Genomic DNA, 21,170 nt, shown 5'->3' with positions numbered 1-21,170 from the left:
CCTTTAAAAGACAGGCAGCAGAAGGAGATTATCCGACCCAAAGGAGGGGGTACCCACCAAGGGGAGGACAGACGAGATACACTGACTTCTCCCAGGCAAACCCTTTCCCAACACAGGATTGACTAGCTAATTTAGTCATAAGGACTCTCCAATCGGACAGGGAACCTATTATCTCTCTGCAGATTGGAGATTAACGTCACTCATTTGTAATCGACACTGGAGCAGCCATGTCTTCTGTGCAATCAGAACTTCGACTACCATTATCCGACCACACGCAGCAATTGTCGGGGTTCCAAGGACAGGTGTGTGAGTGTCCTATTTCTGAACCTGTGACAGTCACTGGCGAGAATAAGTCTGCAGATCATCAGTTTGTAGTGACTACTGGATTGAACAGTAATTTGTTGGCCCGAGATTTACTGTGTATCTTACATCTGCAGCTAGAGTACGGAGACGAAGGGGTAACGGTCCAATCATGGAGGATGAGACAACAGTGCTATATTTCTATCACCCCCAGTGGTGGACGTTAGCCATTGAACAGTCACTGCATCACGTTACCCTGGCCTATGACAGAACCGGACAAAACAGGGAGTTGGAGGACAAATACCGGCCATTAATTGGGACCGAATGGCCAGTCAAAGGTACAGCCACAGTCACGGGAAAAGAAGGTACAGCCGATTTTGTTACAATACCACCACATTTATGGCCACAGTCAGCTTCGGTAAGCCCTCATATTACACGTCAGGTCCACGACCAGTACCATTGCAGGGATCTGGGGCAAATGTTAAGGACGGCAGTGGATCATTCGGATCCAACAGAGTACGCACTTCAAGTCATGCCGGACGGCACTGCCATAAAATATTTTGAGGTCCCTGAAACAATTAACACTCGACTGCAGCATCACAGGGGACATGATGTTTTGCAATATGTCAATCCACAGGTCTGGGCGAAATACCCATCACAAGTGGGAAAGACAAATGTTACACCTTTAAAGGTAACGATTAAGGATCATGTAAAGCTACATTCCATTCGGTAATACCCCCTGAAATCCCAAGCTGCTCCGTCTATAGACAAATTAATTCAAGAGCTGTTGCAACAGAGTATTTTGGTCCCTTGCCAATCAGAATGTAACACCCCCATACTTGCTGTGCCTAAACCAGCCAAACCAGACCAGTACCGATTAGTACAGGATTTACGTTCAATCAATGCCATCGCATAGCCGTTGTTTGCTCTCACCCTCCAACAGGATATTACGGTGTGTAGCTCCCACTCGGTCATCGCACTACTGAGGCAACTGCAGACTCAGCATCTTACCGCAGCTCGTCAGAATAGGTATGAGATATACCTTTTGAACAATCCACGTCTGACATTTAAACACTGTACCACTATCAATCCAGCCTGTTTTCTTAGTGGTCCATGAAGACGCACCTGGCCACGACTGTTTAGCCTTGATTCAGGAAACTACCACAATAAGGGTCGATTTGAGTGACATTTCGTCAGAACAACCTGACATGATTATGTGTGGTCAAATATCCCACCGGGGTTTAGTTAATGACTTACTGCAGGCCCTCCTTATGCCCGCGCAGATTTCAGTTATTAAATGCGCTGCCCACACAAATGGTTAGACCCCAGTTGACGTTGGTAATGAACAAGCAGATTGTGCAGCGCGGACAGCCGCGCAAATTCAGCAAGTGATGGTGCCTAAAATGTTAAGTCAGACTAAACGATCTACTATAAATATGTCTGCTTCTGACAAGTCAATGCCAACCATCCAAGACATCATAAGGTTACAGGAGGACGCTCCTGAGAGTGATAAACAAATGTGGAAACGGTTAGGTTGTACATATGATTCTGTTTCTTCTTTATGGACCACGCCAGCACATCAGACTTGTATGTCTGATGTACTGGCTTTATGGGTCATCGAATGTGTACACTTTGCAACTCATTGTGGGGCTCGGGGGACTAGTGATTTGTTGCTGGACACTTGGTGGCACCCTAAAATGCAGGGGTTGGCCCAGAGTATCAGTAATCGGTGTTTGATTTGTCAGCAATATAACACCGGAAAAGGTATCCCTTGTGGGTTGGGGCAAACCCCATTGCCCAGTGGTCCCTTTGAGACGCTCCAAATGGATTACATTGAGTTGGAAAGGTGTCAATGTTATAAATATGTTTTGGTCATTGTGGATGGGTTCAGCAGATGGGTTGAGGCATATCCGACTACCGATAATAAAGCTGCTACTGTGGTTAAAGTTCTGATGCGGGAAATCATTCCCCGGTACAGTAGACCAGCTCAGTTGAGTTCTGATAACGGGCCTCATTTTCTTGGACAGATTAACCTGCCTCCCTTCTCCAGTGCTATTTTACAGGTGTGGAGCATGATGGGGTGGCTACGCACCGTCTGTGTGATATTTGGCCTCACCTCGCTTGGAGTGTTATTGGCGACGGACATAGAAAAGGGGAATATTATCTATATTTGTAACCCCAACCAATCTACAAGGATACATCACCTATGCAAAGGTGATGTTCTTCGCTGCCCCCATATACGAAGACATGGTATCGACTCATGGAAGGTCGTCAAAGTTAAGGAGAATGCAGGAGTCATGAAGCAATTGCACTGGTCCCGGCGATGGGAAGGGAACATTATATGGACATTGCCTCGTTTTTGGAGTACATGTAAGTTTGATTTTGGATGTGTTAAGATTGGTGCGATAAAGGTAACATCAGACCGTCAGGAGAGCGTAGGAAGAGATTGTGAGAGAGCGAGAGGGACGAGAGAGAGGACGGGGCGTGTGAGAAGGGAAGTACAGTTAGAACGTAGGTTATCGGGAGATACACTTAATTTAGTTAAAGGCCAAACTGAGGAAAACCTGGGTAGTATGAATCACTTCTACCAGATTTACCACTGCTTGTATGGCCATGGACGGGTTGTCTGCTACCCAATACCCGCAGCTGTGTCTAGGTTATTTTCTGTTTCACCGCTTTGGGGAACTCCCCAAACGGTGGTTCATTGTCAACGTTCCGAGCCACCGCCCGAGCAAGTCACTCTTCCTTACGATCCGGGTTCCGTACCACCGGCTATTTGCCTATCCATTCCTCGGGATAATTCCCATTCACAGTATGATAGGCTGCAACGGTGGAGGGCATATATACCTAGCCACTTCACTCCCAATAGGGATTCCCGGTCGTACGAGAATTGTTTCAGCAGTGAAGGATACGGCTGTTTGCTGGTACAGGTGGAAACGAATATAACATGTCTGTTCCCCACCTGTACGGACAGGAGGTGCCATATCACCCAGGCGTCTGGCCAATGCGTTTGTTACAACACCACTTGCGTTCCATTGAACGCCGGCCTCCAGCTCCTTTGTGGCTGGGGGAATGTCTCTCATATCACTGTTGGGACGAGGGCTTTCCGCATTGCTAGGCGGCCCGAATGGGCGTTTCGAAGATAGATAAACTGGGCTACTGGGGGGTTCCTTGGCTGTCAGCAATAGGAATTATTTTATTTGTGGCCTTACCATCTTGGGATATGAAACCTTGGGAGCCCTCGGGGCAATAACCAAGGAATTGCCTCAGCTACGGTTGTTTGCAATGCAGAACCGGTATGCTCTTGACTATCTTCTGGCCCGTGAGGGTGGGGTATGCGCCATAGTGCAGGACAAGTGTATCATGGGAGTTCAGGACTTGACCGCTAACATCACTAAATTTATGGATCACATACGGGATCACCTAGACGGAATGCAGGATCCTGGCGCTTGGGGTAACTGGGTATTTGGAGGTTGGAAGGACTGGTTGATAAATATGGTCATGCATTTAGTGGTGGCTATCGGCTGCATCTTTGTGGGCCCAGCCATCCTTAAATGTGTGATGGGTAGAATGTGGGGTACACTGGAACAGATCAACGCCCCTAAAATCTTAGCTGTCAAAATCCATGAGGGTGCAGCTACGCCAGGAATTTGAAATGCAGTGAAAGATCTTTTTAGATGAGGGACCATAGCTATGGATTTGATAGTTCGGTTATCATGGAATGATAAAAGGAGGGAATGACGAATGTGATATCAAATAGTTACTTTAGAGATATTAGTTACTGTAATGTAGAGATACGCCAGTCTCATTCTGGTGAGTTCACAGACAAATGATTTCAGACCGCATGGCAAAGCAAGGAGGAGGTGTGTCCACCAAAGGAGGAGAAAAGGATGCTGGGTAATAGGGGCCAGAGGAAGGGATTGGAAGTGAGCCAATCAGAATGTCTGACTAGGTCAGGAGGGGCATAGGATGACCTATGGGAATCGTGTATGTGAAACTTGATACCATTTGAATTGATTTGCAGAGATCCCTTTGTCTCTTTGTTCATTCGCTTTCCGTGGTGTAGGATACTGGATGTGTCTTATGCCTCTGAGATGAATCAAGCTTGCAAGTCAAATAAAATAACTAATGCTGTACCTGCAAATCCATCTCGACTTTTATTGAGGCCAGACTGACGGGTAAAGAAATTTGGGATTTGACAGGATCACGCGCATTTGAAACTTTAACTCTGTGTCTGGCACCACGGAGATCCTCAGATTTTTAAAGATTTTACCCTCTCACTTTTAGTTTCTCTTGCAGATTTGCAGCATCCGCGGTATTTTCCTTTGAATGCATAATAGGATTTACCTCAAGAAAACCTGCAGGCACATTTTAAAAGTATAGCAACGACAACAGAGTGTAACGATTGAATGATTAACTGATTTGCTCTGACTACGAGTGACCCTGAGTTGAAAAAATTGCTCAGTTCTCTCTTCACAGATGCCGCCAGAACCGCTGAGATTTTCCATCTTTTCCCTTTTTTCTTTGAGATTTCACATCCGAAGTAATTTGCTTTTATATTGAACAATTTCTGTTGCTGTACATTCGCAAGAACAATTCGGGCGGGAGAAATAGCGGTCCGTTTTGCATGAAGATTTGGTGCTGACAAATCTATTTCCACCCAAAAACTTTGAGATTTTGACACTTTGCAACTTGACCGGTTAACCTTACTTGCATTCACACTCTGCCACAACAAACACCAGATGACACCCTTTACTCTCTCTCACAATACAATCTGTGTCTTTGTAGCTTCCCACTTATATTTCACCGAATTAAACGTAATCTTCAAAGCCTTGAAGTGACAGTGCAGGTCCGGGGGTAACAACTGATGTCACATCACAAGTCACTGGTAAGAAGCGGGTAGTTGGTGCAAGCTGAAGAATTTGTGAAAGGACGCCAAACGAAGGTTGCTGCTATGCCTGCGAGTAAAATGAGCTGGAGAGGCTGCATCACCAAAGAAGGAAATTCAAAACATTTTTTACTGCCATGGAGAATTGTCTAGAAGTTTGCTTCATTTTCAGTTCATGTTAAAATTCTCTCCTAACATTGTCCTGTATTATACCACAATAGATTTCTGGTCATGTTCACTCACTTCCCAGTTCGACCAATCATTTCCTGTTTGTTTACTTATCCCATGCAGAACTGCTACAAATCCAGCATTTCCAGTAATAAATGCAATTTTACAGTTTCAAAGACTAGTGCCAATGAATATTTTAATTTGCACTCGGAAGGCCCGTATGAGATGTCAGGAAAACTGATGTTGAATCAAAATGATTGAAATCTGTTCTAAACTTGCACGCTAAGCTTGCATGCTGGTGCTGTGGCTTAGATGGTTAAAGCGCCTGTCTAGTAAACAGGAGATCCTGAGTTCAACTCTCAGCAGTGCCTTCAATGGAAATTAACAGCTGGAGTGATGCTCAACATTTCATGGTGAATGCAGAAAATGTTGCGACAATCACTACAACGCAGCTTGCATTCCCTTGTGTGCTGAAGCTATTTTTTCAAACCTTTAAACTCACATTTTCCGCTCATCTTCAATTTTGCTCACCTACACCATCGCATTTCCTCCTCGCTTCAGCCTTGTAGAAGGATATCGCGCATTTGAAACTTTAACTCTGTGTCTGGCACCACGGATAACCTCAGAATTTTAAAGATTTTATCCTCTCACTTTTAGTTTCTCTTGCAGATTTGCAGCATCCGCGGTATTTTCCTTTGAATGCATAATAGGATTTACCTCAAGAAAACCTGGAGGAACATTTTAAAAGTATAGCAACGACAACAGAGTGTAACGATTGAATGATTAACTGATTTGCTCTGCCGAACAGTCACCCTGAGTCGAAAAAATTGCTCAGTTCTCTCTTCCCAGATGCAGCCAGAACCACTGAGATTTTCCATCTTTTCCCCTTTTTCTTTGAGATTTCACATCCGCAGTAATTTGCTTTAATATTGAACAATTTCTGTTGCTGTACGTTAGCAAGAACAATTCGGACGGGAGAAATAGCGGTCCGTTTTGCATGAAGATTTGGTGCTGACAAATCTATTTCCACCCAAAAACTTTTTGAATAGATCTGATCTAGTGCACCCCGCATTCTACCCATCACACATTTAAGGATGGCTAGGCCCACAAAGATGCAGCCGATAGCTACCACTAGATACATGGCCATATTTATCAACCAGTCCTTCCATCCTCCAAACCCCCAGTTACCCCAAGAGTCAGGATCCTGCATCCCGTCCAAGTGATCCCGTATGCGATCCATAAATTTAGTAATGTTAGCGGTCAAGTCCTGAACACCCATGATACACTTGCCCTGTACTATGGCGCATACCCCACCCTCACGGGCCAGAAGATAGTCAAGAGCATACCGGTTCTGCATTGCAAACAACCGTAGCTGAGACAACTCCTTGGTTATTGCCCCGAGGGCTCCCAAGGTTTACTACCCGGGTTTTCCTCAGTTTGGCCTTTAACTAACTTAAGTGTATCTCCCGGTAACCTACGTTCTAGCTGTACTTCCCTTCTCACACGCCCCGTCCTCTCTCTAGTCCCTTTCTCTTTCTCATGGTCTCTTCCTACACTCTTCTGACAGCCTGATTTTACCTTTATTGTACCACTTTTAACACATCCAAAATCAAATTTACATGTATTCCAAAAACAAGGCAATGTCCATATAATGTTCCCTTCCCATCGCCGGGACCGGTGCAGCTGCTTCATGACTCCTGCATTCTCCTTAACTTTGATGACCTTCCATGAGTTGATACCATGTCCTCGTATATGGGGGCAGCGAAGAACATCACCTTTGCATAGGTGATGTATCCTTGTAGATTGGTTGGGGCTACACAGATACATAATATTCCCCTTTTCCATATCCATCGCCAATAACACACCAAGCGAAGTGAGGCCAAATATCAGACAGACGATGCGTAGCCACTCCATCATGCTCCACACCTGTAAAATAGCACTGGAGAAGGGAGGCAGGTTAGTATCCGACCTTTTACAGTAGTGGAGATGGACTCAATTTACAGTGATGTAGGTGGACCCAAGCACTTCGCCCCTCCACTTTAACTGCTGTGGGGGTGGTAAGGAGAACTTGGAAGGGCCCGTCCCATCGCGGCTCCGACCCCTTCCTAGTCCAATTTTTTGACCATGACATAACTACCGGGCTGGACTGAAAGTGAGCTAGGTACTGGGGCAATGGCTGGTGAGCCGCGCGGACTTGGCCATGGAGTTCCTTGAGCACTTGCGTAAGGGCTAGAACATAGGTGGTCATTTCTTCAGTCATCTGATGAAACTGAACCCGTCTGGGAACCTGCAGGCTCCAAGGAGTTCTAAGAGGACTGCCATAAAGAATCTCGGCGGGAGAGAGCCGGGCCGGTCCCGCAGGTGTAACCCGCAGCTGGAAGAGGGCAACGGGGAGCAACTTAAGCCATGTCAGTCCCGTATCTGCTCTTAATTTAGCCAATTTAGTTTTGAGGGTATGATTGTGTCTCTCAACCAACCCGGCCGCCTGCGGTCTGTAAGCACAGTGTAACCGCTGGCGTATGCCCAACTGGGAGCAAAACTCCTTGTTAATTTGTCCAATAAAATGAGGCCCATTATCAGAACTTAACTGAGCTGGTATACCATACCGGGGAATGATTTCCCTCATCAAGACTTTAACCACAGGAGCAGCTTTACTATAGATAGTCGGATACGCCTCGACCCATCTGCTGAACACATCCACAATGACCAAAACATATTTGTAACATTGACACCTTTCCAACTCAATGTAATCCATTTGGAGCGTCTCAAAGGGACCACTGGGCAACGGGGTTTGCCCCTTCCCACAAGGGATACCTTTTCCGGTGTTATATTGCTGACAAATCAAACACCGATTACTGATACTTTGGGCCAACCCCTGCATTTTAGGGTGCCACCAAGTGTCCAGCAACAAATCACTAGTCCCTCGAGCCCCACAATGAGTTGCAAAGTGTACACATTCAATGACCCATAAAGCCAGCGCATCAGACATACAAGTCTGATGTGCAGGCGTGGTCCAAAAAGAGGAAACAGAATCATATGTACAACCTAACCGTTTCCACATTTGTTTATCACTCTCAGGAGCGTCCTCCTGTAACCTTATGACGTCTTGGATGGTTGGCATTCGCTTGTCAGAAGCAGACATATTCATAGTAGATCGTTTAGTCTGACTTAACATTTTAGGCACCATCACTTGCTGAATTTGTGCGGCTGTGCGCGCTGCACGATCTGCTCGTTCATTACCAACGTCAACTGGGGTTGTACCATTCGTGTGGGCAGCGCATTTAATAACGGAAATCTGCGCGGGCATAAGGAGGGCCTGCAGTAGGTCATTAACTAAACCCCGGTGGGATATTTGACCACACATAATCATGTCAGGTTGTTCTGACGAAATGTCACTCAAATCGCCCCTTATTGTGGTAGTTTCCTGAATCAAGGCTAAACAGTCGTGGCCAGGTGCGTCTTCATGGACAGGGGGACCACTAAGAAAACAGGCTGGATTGATAGTGGTACAGTATTTAAATGTGAGACGTGGATTGTTCAAAAGGTATATCTCATACCTATTCTGACGAGCTGCGGTAAGATGCTGACCATTCGCCCCATATCCCTGGCATGGTACTGGTCATGGACCTGACGTGTAATATGAGGGCTTACCGAAGCTGACTGTGGCCGTAAATGTGGTGATATTGTAACAAAATCGGCTGTACCTTCTTTTCCCGTGACTGTGGCTGTAACCTTGACTGGCCATTCGGTCTCAAGTAATGGCCGGTATTTGTCCTCCAACTCCCTGTTTCGTCCAGTTCTGTCATAGGCCAGGGTAACGTGATGCAGTGACTGTTCAACATCTAACGTCCACCACTGGGGGGGTGATAGAAATATAGCACTGTTGTCTCATCCTCCTCTTCGCTGATACACCCACCCAAAGTCACTATATTGGAGCTCCTGCCGGTAAACTACCATTTCTGCCGCTTGTTGGGGTCGCAGATCATCCTTTTTCATTACATACTCAGTCTTAACCTTTGTAACTGAGCCTCCTTCTTGGCCTACACCCTCCTTCCAGTAAAATCTGACTGCCCTTGCCATCTGGGAAGGGTCGTTCTCTGTCCAATTCATGTTATTACATTTCACAGCAGTAACCACAGAAGGTGGTAGGCAATGCATTAACATAGCACAGTATCGAGGGGAATTCTGACCATTTCGATACAGCAAATCGCCTGACTGCCCGCGGTAGATTTCATTAAAACGCTCCAGAAATTCCTCTGGCTCGTCAATCTTCCTAGGTTTTAGGTCTAAGGTAACAGAAAGATTTATGGGCCTTTGAAATGTGCTATTCAACGCATTCAAGATCTGTGTCCTTCTTTTCTCTATTTGCTCTCTTTTTTTTTAAAAACTTAAAAATGTTTGAAAATTCAAATTGAATTACTGCAACTTGCAAGCTTAGCTCTGATCTCAACTCAGAACTAAATTTACAATTTGCTTAACACAAACTTGTATAACATTTACAACTTAATTATTTCTTTATCTTAACAATTTTTCTTTTAACAAGTTTTTTTTCTTTTACATACACATAAGTATTAGCAAAATCAACTATCATCTCCAGATTGACACTTTTTAAAATGGTGTCCATGATCTTCTTTAAGTTTCTATTAATCTCACAGATGCTGCCAGAACCGCTGAGATTTTCCAACTTTTCCCCTTTTTTTTAGAGATTTCACATCCGCAGTAATTTGCTTTTATATTGAACAATTTCTGTTGCTGTACGTTAGCAAGAACAATTCGGGCGGGAGAAATAGCGGTCCGTTTTGCATGAAGGTTTGGTGCTGACAAATCTATTTCCACCCAAAAACTTTGAGATTTTGACACTTTGCAACTTGACCGGTTAACCTTACTTGCATTCACACTCTGCCACAACAAACACCAGATGACACCCTTTACTCTCTCTCACAATACAATCTGTGTCTTTGTAGCTTCCCACTTATATTTCACCGAATTAAACGTAATCTTCAAAGCCTTGACGTGACAGTGCAGGTCCGGGGGTAACAACTGATGTCACATCACAAGTCACTGGTAAGAAGCGAGTAGTTGGTGCAAGCTGAAGACTTTGTGAAAGGAAGCCAAACGGAGGCTGCAGCTCTGCCTGCGAGTAAAATGAGCTGGAGAGGCTGCATCACCAAAGAAGGAAATTCAAAACATCCCTCATGAGATGTTGAAGTAACTTATGAGAACCAGCAAAGATTGGGCCTTGGTAGCTCATTCGTTAGAGCTTCAGAATTTTAATATGAGGGTCCAGCGTTCAAGTGCCGATCAGGGCTCTTACTTTGGCTCAAGACGTTTGCTTCCCAATGAACAACAAAAAAGAAGAATAAAGAATGCAGAACGGGTCAGGGAAAATGGAAGAACGGTGACAATATCATCTTTGCTAAAGTGCAACAGCCATGGAGAATTGTCAAGAAGTTTGCTACATTTTCAGTTCATGTTAAAATTCTCTCCTGACATTGTCCTATATTGTACCACAATAGATTTCTGGTCATGTTCACTCACTTCCCAATTCGACCAAGCATTTCCTGTTTCATAGATTATCATAGAATTTACAGTGCAGAAGGAGGCCATTCGGCCTATCGAGTCTGCACCGGCTCTTGGGAAGAGCACCCTACCCAAGGTGAACACCTCACCCTATGCCCATAACCCAGTAACCCCACCCAACACTCTAAGGGCAATTTTGGACACTATGGGCAATTTATCATGGCCAATCCACCTAAGTTTATTTACTTATCCCATGCAGAACTGCTACAAATTCAGCATTTCCAGTAATAAATGCAATTTTACAGTTTCAAAGACTAGTGCCAATGAATATTTTAATTTGCACTCGAAAGGCCCGTATGAGATGTCAGGAAAACTGATGTTGAATCAAAATGATTGAAATCTGTTCTAAACTTGCATGCTAAGCTTGCATGCGGGTGCTGTGGCTTAGATGGTGCATGTGCCTGTCCAGTAAACAGGAGATCCTGAGTTCAAATCTCAGCAGTGCCTTCAATGGAAATTAACAGCTGGAGTGATGCTGAACATTTCATGGTAAATGCAGAAAATGTTGGCGCAAACCCTGCAACGCGAACCTTAAAGCTTGTTTTACCTTGTGTGCTGAAGCAATTTTTTCAAACCTTTAAACTCACATTTTCCGCTCATCTTCAATTTTGCTCACCTACACCATCGCATTTCCTCCTCGCTTCAGCCTTGTAGAAGGATATCGCGCATTTGAAACTTTAACTCTGTGTCTGGCACCACGGATAACCTCAGAATTTTAAAGATTTTATCCTCTCACTTTTAGTTTCTCTTGCAGATTTGCAGCATCCGCGGTATTTTCCTTTGAATGCATAATAGGATTTACCTCAAGAAAACCTGGAGGAACTTTTGAAAAGTATAGCAACGACAACAGAGTGTAACGATTGAAAGATTAACTGATTTGCTCTGTTGAAGAGTCACCCGGAGTCGAAAAAAGTGCTCAGTTCTCTCTTCCCAGATGCCGCCAGAACCGCTGAGAATTTCCATCTCTTCCCCTTTTTCTTTGAGATTTCACATCCGCAGTAATTTGCTTTAATATTGAACAATTTCTGTTGCTGTACGTTAGCAAGAACAATTCGGGCGGGAGAAATAGCGGTCCGTTTTGCATGAAGATTTGGTGCTGACAAATCTATTCCCAACCAAAAACTTTGAGATTTTGACACTTTGCAACTTGACCGGTTAACCTTACTTGCATTCACACTCTGCCACAACAAACACCAGATGACACCCTTTACTCTCTCTCACAATACAATCTGTGTCTTTGTAGCTTCCCACTTATATTTCACCGAATTAAACGTAATCTTCAAAGCCTTGAAGTGACAGTGCAGGACCGGGGGTAACAACTGTTGTCACATCACAAGTCACTGGTAAGAAGCGAGTAGTTGGTGCAAGCTGAAGAATTTGTGAAAGGAAGCCCAACGGAGGCTGCTGCTCTGCCTGCGAGTAAAATGAGCTGGAGAGGATGCATCACCAAAGAAGGAAATTCAAAACATCCCTCATGAGACGTTGAAGTAAATTATGAGAACCAGCAAAGATTGGGCCTTGGTAGCTCATTCGGTAGAGCTTCATACTTTTATTATGAGGGTCCAGCGTTCAAGTTCCTATCAGGGCTCTTACTTTGGCTCAAGATGTTTGCTTCCCAATGAACAACAGAAAAGACGAAGAAAGAATGCAGAACGGGTCAAGGAAAATGGAACAGCGGTGAAAATATAATCTTTGCTAACGAGCAACAGCCATGGAGAATTGTCAAGAAGTTTGCTACATTTTCAGTTCATTTTAAAACTCTCTCCTGACATTGTCCTGTATTAAACCACAATAGATTTCTGGTCATGTTCACTCACTTCCCAGTTCGACCAATCATTTCCTGTTTGTTTACTAATCCCATGCAGAACTGCTACAAATCCAGCATTTCCAGTAATAAATGCAATTTTACAGTTCCAAAGAATGTTTTAATATGCACTCGGAAGGCCTGTATGAGATGGCAAGAAAACTGATGTTGAATCAAAATGATTGAAATCTGTTCTAAACTTGCACACTAATCTTGCATGCTGGTGCTGTGGCTTAGATGGTTAAAGCGCCAGTCTCGTAAACAGGAGATCTTGAGTTCAAATCTCAGCAGTGCCTTCAATGGAAATTAACAGCTGGAGTGATGCTGAACATTTCATGGTAAATGCAGAAAATGTTGGCACAATCCCCGCAACGCGAACCTTAAAGCTCGCTTTTCCTGGTGTGCTGAAGCAATTTTTTCAAACCTTTCAACTCACATTTTCCGCTCATCTTCAATTTTGCTCACCTACACCATCGCATTTCCTCCTCGCTTCAGCTTTGTAGAAGGATATCGCGCATTTGAAACTTTAACTCTGTGTCTGGCACCACGGATAACCTCAGAATTTTAAAGATTTTCTCCTCTAACTTTTAGTTTCTCTTGCAGATTTGCAGCATCCGCGGTATTTTCCTTTGAATGCATAATAGGATTTACCTCAAGAAAACCTGGAGGAACATTTTAAAAGTATAGCAACGACAACAGAGTGTAACGATTGAATGATTAACTGATTTGCTCTGCCGAAGAGTAACCCTGAGTCGAAAAAATTGCTCAGTTCACTCTTCCCAGATGCTGCCAGAACCGCTGAGATTTTCCATCTTTTCCCCTTTTTCTTTGAGATTTCACATCCGCAGCAATTTGCTTTTATATTGAACAATTTCTGTTGCTGTACGTTAGCAAGAACAATTCGGGCGGGAGAAATAGCGGTGCGTTTTGCATGAAGATTTGGTGCTGACAAATCTATTTCCACCCAAAAACTTTGAGATTTTGACACTTTGCAACTTGACCGGTTAACCTTACTTGCATTCACTCTCTGCCACAACAAACACCAGATGACACCCTTTACTCTCTCTCACAATACAATCTGTGTCTTTGTAGCTTCCCACTTCTATTTCACCGAATTAAACGTAATCTTCAAAGCCTTGAAGTGACAGTGCAGGTCCGGGGGTAACAACTGATGTCACATTACAAGTCACTGGTAAGAAGCGAGTAGTTGGTGCAAGCTGAAGAATTTGTGAAAGGAAGCCAAACGGAGGCTGCTGCTGTGCCTGCGAGTAAAATGAGCTGGAGAGGCTGCATCACCAAAGAAGGAAATTCAAAACATCCCTCATGAGACGTTGAAGTAAATTATGAGAACCAGCAAAGATTAGGCCTTGGTAGCTCATTCGGTAGAGCTTCATACTTTTATTATGAGGGTCCAGCGTTCAAGTCCCTATCAGGGCTCGTACTTTGGCTCAAGACGTTTGCTTCCCCATGAACAACAAAAAAGAAGAATAAAGAATGCAGAACGGGTCAGGGAAAATGGAAGAACGGTGACAATATCATCTTTGCTAAAGTGCAACAGCCATGGAGAATTGTCTAGAAGTTTGCTTCATTTTCAGTTCATGTTAAAATTCTCTCCTGACATTGTCCTGCATTATACCACAATAGATTTCTGGTCATGTTCACTAACTTCCCAGTTCGACCAATCATTTCCTGTTTGTTTACTAATCCCATGCAGAACTGCTACAAATCCAGCATTTCCAGTAATAAATGCAATTTTACAGTTTCAAAGACTAGTGCCAATGAATATTTTAATTTGCACTCGGAAGGCCCGAATGAGATGTCAGGAAAAATGATGTTGAATCAAAATGATTGAAATCTTTTCTAAACTTGCACGCTAAGCTTGCATGCTGGTGCTGTGGCTTAGATGGTTAAAGTGCCTGTCTAGTAAACAGGAGATCCTGAGTTCAAATCTCAGCAGTGCCTTCAATGGAAATTAACAGCTGGAATAATGCCTGACATTTCATGGTAAATGCAGAAAATGTTGGCACCATCCCTGCAACGCGAACCTTAAAGCTTGCAATCCCATGTGTGCTGAAGCAATTTTTTCAAACCTTTAAACTCACATTTTCTGCTCATCTTCAATTTTGCTCACCTACACCATCGCATTTCCTCCTCGCTTCAGCCTTGTAGAAGGATATCGCGCATTTGAAACTTTAACTCTGTGTCTGGCACCACGGATAACCTCAGAATTTTAAAGATTTTATCCTCTCACTTTTAGTTTCTCTTGCAGATTTGCAGCATCCGCGGTATTTTCCTTTGAATGCATAATAGGATTTCCCTCAAGAAAACCTGGAGGAACATTTTTAAAGTATAGCAACGACAACAGAGTGTAACGATTGAATGATTAACTGATTTGCTCTGCCGAAGAGTCACCCTGAGTCGAAAAGATTGCTCAGTTCTCTCTTCCCAGATGCCGCCAGAACCGCTGAGATTTTCCATCTTTTCCCCTTTTTCTTTGAGATTTCACATCCGCAGTAATTTGCTTTTATACTGAACAATTTCTGTTGCTGTACGTTAGCAAAAACAATTCGGGCGGGAGAAATAGCGGTCCGTTTTGCATGAAGATTTGGTGCTGACAAATCTATTCCCACCCAAAAACTTTGAGATTTTGACACTTTGCAACTTGACCGGTTAACCTTACTTGCATTCACACTCTGCCACAACAAACGCCAGATGACACCGTTTACTCTCTCTCACAATACAATCTGTGTCTTTGTAGCTTCCCACTTATATTTCACCGAATTAAACGTAACCTTCAAAGCCTTGAAGTGACAGTGCAGGTCCGGGGGTAACAACTGATGTCACATCACAAGTCACTGGTGAGAAGCGAGTAGTTGGTGCAAGCTGAAGAATTTGTGAAAGGAAGCCAAACGGAGGCTGCTGCTGTGCCTGCGAGTAAAATGAGCTGGAGAGGCTGCATCACCAAAGAAGGAAATTCAAAACATCCCTCATGAGACGTTGAAGTAAATTATGAGAACCAGCAAAGATTGGGCCTTGGTAGCTCATTCGGTAGAGCTTCATACTTTTATTATGAGGGTCCAGCGTTCAAGGCCCTATCAGGACTCTTACTTTGGCTCAAGATGTTTGCTTCCCAATGAATAACAAAAAGAAGAATAAAGAATGCAGAACGGGTCAGGGAAATGGAAGAACGGTGACAATATCATCTTTGCTAAAGAGCAACAGCCATGGAGAATTGTCTAGAAGTTTGCATCATTTTCAGTTAATGTTAAAATTCTCTCCTGACATTGTCCTGTATTATACCACAATAGATTTCTGGTCATGTTCACTCACTTCCCAGTTCGACCAATCATTTCCTGTTTGTTTCCTAATCCCATGCAGAACTGCTACAAATCCAGCATTTCCAGTAATAAATGCAATTTTACAGTTCCAAAGAATGTTTTAATATGCACTCGGAAGGCCCGTATGAGATGGCAAGAAAACTGATGTTGAATCAAAATGATTGAAATCTGTTGTAAACTTGCACGCTGAGCTTGCATGCTGGTGCTGTGGCTTAGATGGTTAAAGCGATTGTCTAGTAAACAGGAGATTCTGAGTTTGAATCTCAGCAGTGCCTTCAATGGAAATTCACGGCTGGAGTAATGCTGAACATTTCATGGTGAATGCAGAAAATGTTGGCACAATTCCTGCAACGCCAACCTTAAAGCTCGTTTTCCCTTGTGTGCTGAAGCAATTTTTTCAAACCTTTAAACTCACATTTTCCACTCATCTTCAATTTTGCTCACCTACACCATCGCATTTCCTACTCGCTTCAGCCTTGTAGAAGGATATCGCGCATTTGAAACTTTAACTCTGTGTCTGGCACCACGGATAACCTCAGAATTTTAAAGATTTTATCCTCTCACTTTTAGTTTCTCTTGCAGATTTACAGCATCTGCGGTATTTTCCTTTGAATGCATAATAGGATTTACCTCAAGAAAACCTGGAGGAACATTTTAAAAGTATAGCAACGACAACAGAGTGTAACGATTGAATGATTAACTGATTTGCTCTGCCGAAGAGTGACCCTGAGTCGAAAAAATTGCTCAGTTCTCTCTTCCCAGATGCCGCCAGAACCGCTGAGATTTTCTATCTTTTCCCCTTTTTCTTTGAGATTTCACATCCGCAGTAATTTGCTTTTATATTGAACAATTTCTACTGCTGTACGTTAGCAAGAACAATTCGGGCGGGAGAAATATCGGTCCGTTTGCATGAAGATTTGGTGCTGACAAATCTATTCCCACCCAAAAACCTTGAGATTTTGACACTTTGCAACATGACCGGTTAACCTTACTTGCATTCACACTCTGCCACAACAAACGCCAGATGACACCGTTTACTCTCTCTCACAATACAATCTGTGTCTTTGTAGCTTCCCACTTATATTTCACCGAATTAAACGTAACCTTCAAAGCCTTGAAGTGACAGTGCAGGTCCGGGGGTAACAACTGATGTCACATCACAAGTGACTGGTAAGAAGCGAGTAGTTGGTGCAAGCTTAAGAATTTGTGAAAGGAAGCCAAATGGAGGCTGCTGCACTGCAAGCGAGTAAAATGAGCTGGAGAGGCTGCATCACCAAAGAAGGAAATTCAAAACATCCCTCATGAGACGTTGAAGTAAATTATGAGAACCAGCAAAGATTAGGCCTTGGTAGCTCATTCGGTAGAGCTTCATACTTTTATTATGAGGGTCCAGCGTTCAAGTCCCTATCAGGGCTCTTACTTTGGCTCAAGACGTTTGCTTCCCAATGAACAACAAAAAGAAGAATAAAGAATGCAGAACGGGTCAGGGAAATGGAAGAACGGTGACAATATCATCTTTGCTAAAGTGCAACAGCCATGGAGAATTGTCAAGCAGTTTGCATCATTTTCAGTTCATGTTAAAATTCTCTCCTGACATTGTCCTGTATTATACCACAATAGATTTCTGGTCATGTTCACTCACTTCCCAGTTCGACCAATCATTTCCTGTTTGTTTCCTAATCCCATGCAGAACTGCTACAAATCCAGCATTTCCAGTAATAAATGCAATTTTACAGTTCCAAAGAATGTTTTAATATGCACTCGGAAGGCCTGTATGAGATGGCAAGAAAACTGATGTTGAATCAAAATGATTGAAATCTGTTGTAAACTTGCCCGCTGAGCTTGCATGCTGGTGCTGTGGCTTAGATGGTTAAAGTGCCTGTCTAGTATACAGGAGATTCTGAGTTTGAATCTCAGCAGTGCCTTCAATGGAAATTAACGGCTGGAGTGATGCTGAACATTTCATGGTAAATGCAGAAAATGTTGACACAATCCCCGCAACGCGAACCTCAAAGCTTGCATTCCCATGTGTGCTAAAGCAATTTTTTCAAACCTTTAAACTCACATTTTCCGCTCATCTTCAATTTTGCTCACCTACACCATCGCATTCCCTCCTCGCTTCAGCCTTGTAGAAGGATATCACGCATTTGAAACTTTAACTCTGTGTCTGGCACCACGGATAACCTCAGAATTTTAAAGATTTTATCCTCTCACTTTTAGTTTCTCTGGCAGATTTGCAGCATCCGCGGCATTTTCCTTTGAGTCCAGAATAGGATTTACCTCAAGAAAACCTGGAGGAACATTTTAAAAGTATAGCAACGACAACAGAGTGTAACGATTGAATGATTAACTGATTTGCTCTGCCTAAGAGTCACCCTGACTTCAAAAAATTGCTCAGTTCTCTCTTCCCAGATGCCGCCAGAACCGCTGAGATTTTCCATCTTTTCCCCTTTTTCTTTGAGATTTCACATCCGCAGTAATTTGCTTTTATATTGAACAATTTCTGTTGCTGTACGTTAGCAAGAACAATTCGGGCGGGAGAAATAGCGGTCCGTTTTGCATGAAGATTTGGTGCTGACAAATCTATTCCCACCCAAAAACTTTGAGATTTTGACACTTTGCAACTTGACTGGTTAACCTTACTTGCAGTCACACTCTGCCACAACAAACACCAGATGACACCCTTTACTCTCTCTCACAATACAATCTGTGTCTTTGTAGCTTCCCACTTATATTTCACCGAATTAAACGTAATCTTCAAAGCATTGAAGTGACAGTGCAGGTCCGGGGGTAACAACTGATGTCACATCACAAGTCACTGGTAAGAAGCGAGTAGTTGGTGCAAGCTGAATAATTTGTGAAAGGAAGCCAAACGGAGGCTGCTGCCATGCCTGTGATTAAAATGAGCTGGAGAGGCTGCATCACCAAAGAAGGAAATTCAAAACATCCCTCTTGAGACTTTGAAGTAACTTATGAGAACAAGCAAAGATTAGGCCTTTGTAGCTCATTAGGTAGAGCTTCGGACTTTTAATCTGAGGCGCCAGTGTTCATGTCCCTATCAGGGCTCTTACTTTGGCTCAAGGCGTTTGCTTACCAATGAACAACAAAAAAGAAGAATAAAGAATGCAGAACGGGTCAGGGAAAGAACAAACAAAGAACAAAGAAATGTACAGCACAGGAACAGGCCCTTCGGCCCTCCAAGCCCGTGCCGACCATACTGCCCGACTAAACTACAATCTTCTACACTTCCTGGGTCCGTATCCTTCTATTCCCATCCTATTCATATATTTGTCAAGATGCCCCTTAAATGTCCCTATCGTCCCTGCTTCCACTACCTCCTCCGGTAGTGAGTTCCAGGCACCCACTACCCTCTGCGTAAAAAACTTGCCTCGTACATCTCCTCTAAACCTTGCCCCTCTCACCTTAAACCTATGCCCCCTAGTAATTGACCCCTCTACCCTGGGGAAAAGCCTCTGACTATCCACTCTGTCTATGCCCCTCATAATTTTGTATAGCTCTATCAGGTCGCCCCTCAACCTCCTTCGTTCCAGTGAGAACAAACCGAGTTTATTCAATCGCTCGTCATAGCTTATGCCCTCCATACCAGGCAACATTCTGGTAAATCTCTTCTGCACCCTCTCTAAAGCCTCCACATCCTTCTGGTAGTGTGGTGACCAGAATTGAACACTATACTCCAAGTGTGGCCTAACTAAGGTTCTATACAGCTGCAACATGACTTGCCAATTCTTATACTCAAACTTGCCAATTCTTATACTCAAACTTGCCAATTCTTATACTCAAGAAAATGGAAGAACGGTGACAATATCATCTTTGCTAAAGTGCAACAGCCATGGAGAATTGTCAAGCAGTTTGCTACATTTTGAGTTCATGTTAAAATTCTCTCCTGACATTGTCCTGTATTATACCACAATAGATTTCTGGTCATGTTCACTCACTTCCCAGTTCGACCAATCATTTCCTGTTTGCTTACTTATCCCATGCAGAACTGCTACAAATCCAGCATTTCCAGTAATAAATGCAATTTTACACTTTCAAAGGCCATTGCCAATGAATATTTTAATTTGCACTCGGAAGGCCCGTATGAGATGTCAGGAAAACTGATGTTGAATCAAAATGATTGAAATCTGTTCTAAACTTGCACGCTAACCTTGCATGCTGGTGCTGTGGCTTAGATAGTTAAAGCGCCTGTCTAGTAAACAAGAGATCCTGAGTTCAAATCGCAGCAGTACCTTCAATGGAAATTAACAGCTGGAGTGATGCTCAACATTTCATGGTGAATGCAGTAAATGTTGACACAATCCCTGCAACGCGAACCTTAAAGCTCGCTTTCCCTTGTGTGCTGAAGCACTTTTTTCAAACCTTTTAACTCTATTTTTCCGCTCATCTTCAATTTTGCTCACCAACACCATCGCATTTCACCCTCGCTTCAGCCTTGTAGAAGGATCACGCGCATTTGAAACTTTAACTCTGTGTCTGCACCAATCCTCAGATTTTTAAAGATTTTATCCTCTCACTTTTAGTTTCTCTTGCAGATTTGCAGCATCTGCGGTATTTTCCTTTGAATGCATAATAGGATTTACCTCAAGAAAACCTGGAGGAACATTTTAAAAGTATAGCAACGACAACAGAGTGTAACGATTGAATGATTAACTGATTTGCTCTGCCGAAGAGTGACCCTGAGTCGAAAAAATTGCTCAGTTCTCTCTTCACAGATGCCGCCAGAACCGCTGAGATTTTCCATCTTTTCCCCTTTTTCTTTGAGATTTCACATCCGCAGTAATTTGCTTTTATATTGAACAATTTCTGTTGCTGTACGTTAGCAAGAACAATTCGGGCGGGAGAAATAGCGGTCCGTTTTGCATGAAGATTTGGTGCTGACAAATCTATTCCCACCCAAAAACCTTGAGATTTTGACACTTTGCAACATGACCGGTTTACCTTACTTGCATTCACACTCTGCCACAACAAACACCAGATGACACCCTTTACTCTCTCTCACAATACAATCTGTGTCTTTGTAGCTTCCCACTTATATTTCACCGAATTAAACGTAATCTTCAAAGCCTTGAAG

General features: G+C 43.4%; 3 non-coding genes across 3 annotated transcripts; all 3 read left to right on the top strand.

Annotated features, from left to right (window-relative positions):
- Positions 1-5,653: 5,653 nt before the first annotated feature.
- On the top strand, positions 5,654-5,727 carry trnat-agu (transfer RNA threonine (anticodon AGU)). Its single transcript has one exon. It is a non-coding gene; the product is annotated as a tRNA-Thr (tRNA).
- An 8,901-nt stretch (positions 5,728-14,628) lies between these two features.
- On the top strand, positions 14,629-14,702 carry trnat-agu (transfer RNA threonine (anticodon AGU)). Its single transcript has one exon. It is a non-coding gene; the product is annotated as a tRNA-Thr (tRNA).
- Positions 14,703-17,929: 3,227 nt separating this feature from the next.
- Positions 17,930-18,003, top strand: trnat-agu (transfer RNA threonine (anticodon AGU)). The gene has a single exon. It is a non-coding gene; the product is annotated as a tRNA-Thr (tRNA).
- Positions 18,004-21,170: the final 3,167 nt, after the last annotated feature.

This window comes from Scyliorhinus torazame, chromosome 4, assembly GCF_047496885.1.
Source record: "Scyliorhinus torazame isolate Kashiwa2021f chromosome 4, sScyTor2.1, whole genome shotgun sequence".
Classification (NCBI taxonomy): Eukaryota; Metazoa; Chordata; class Chondrichthyes; order Carcharhiniformes; family Scyliorhinidae; genus Scyliorhinus; species Scyliorhinus torazame.
This window is presented reverse-complemented; position numbering and strand designations above follow the sequence as displayed.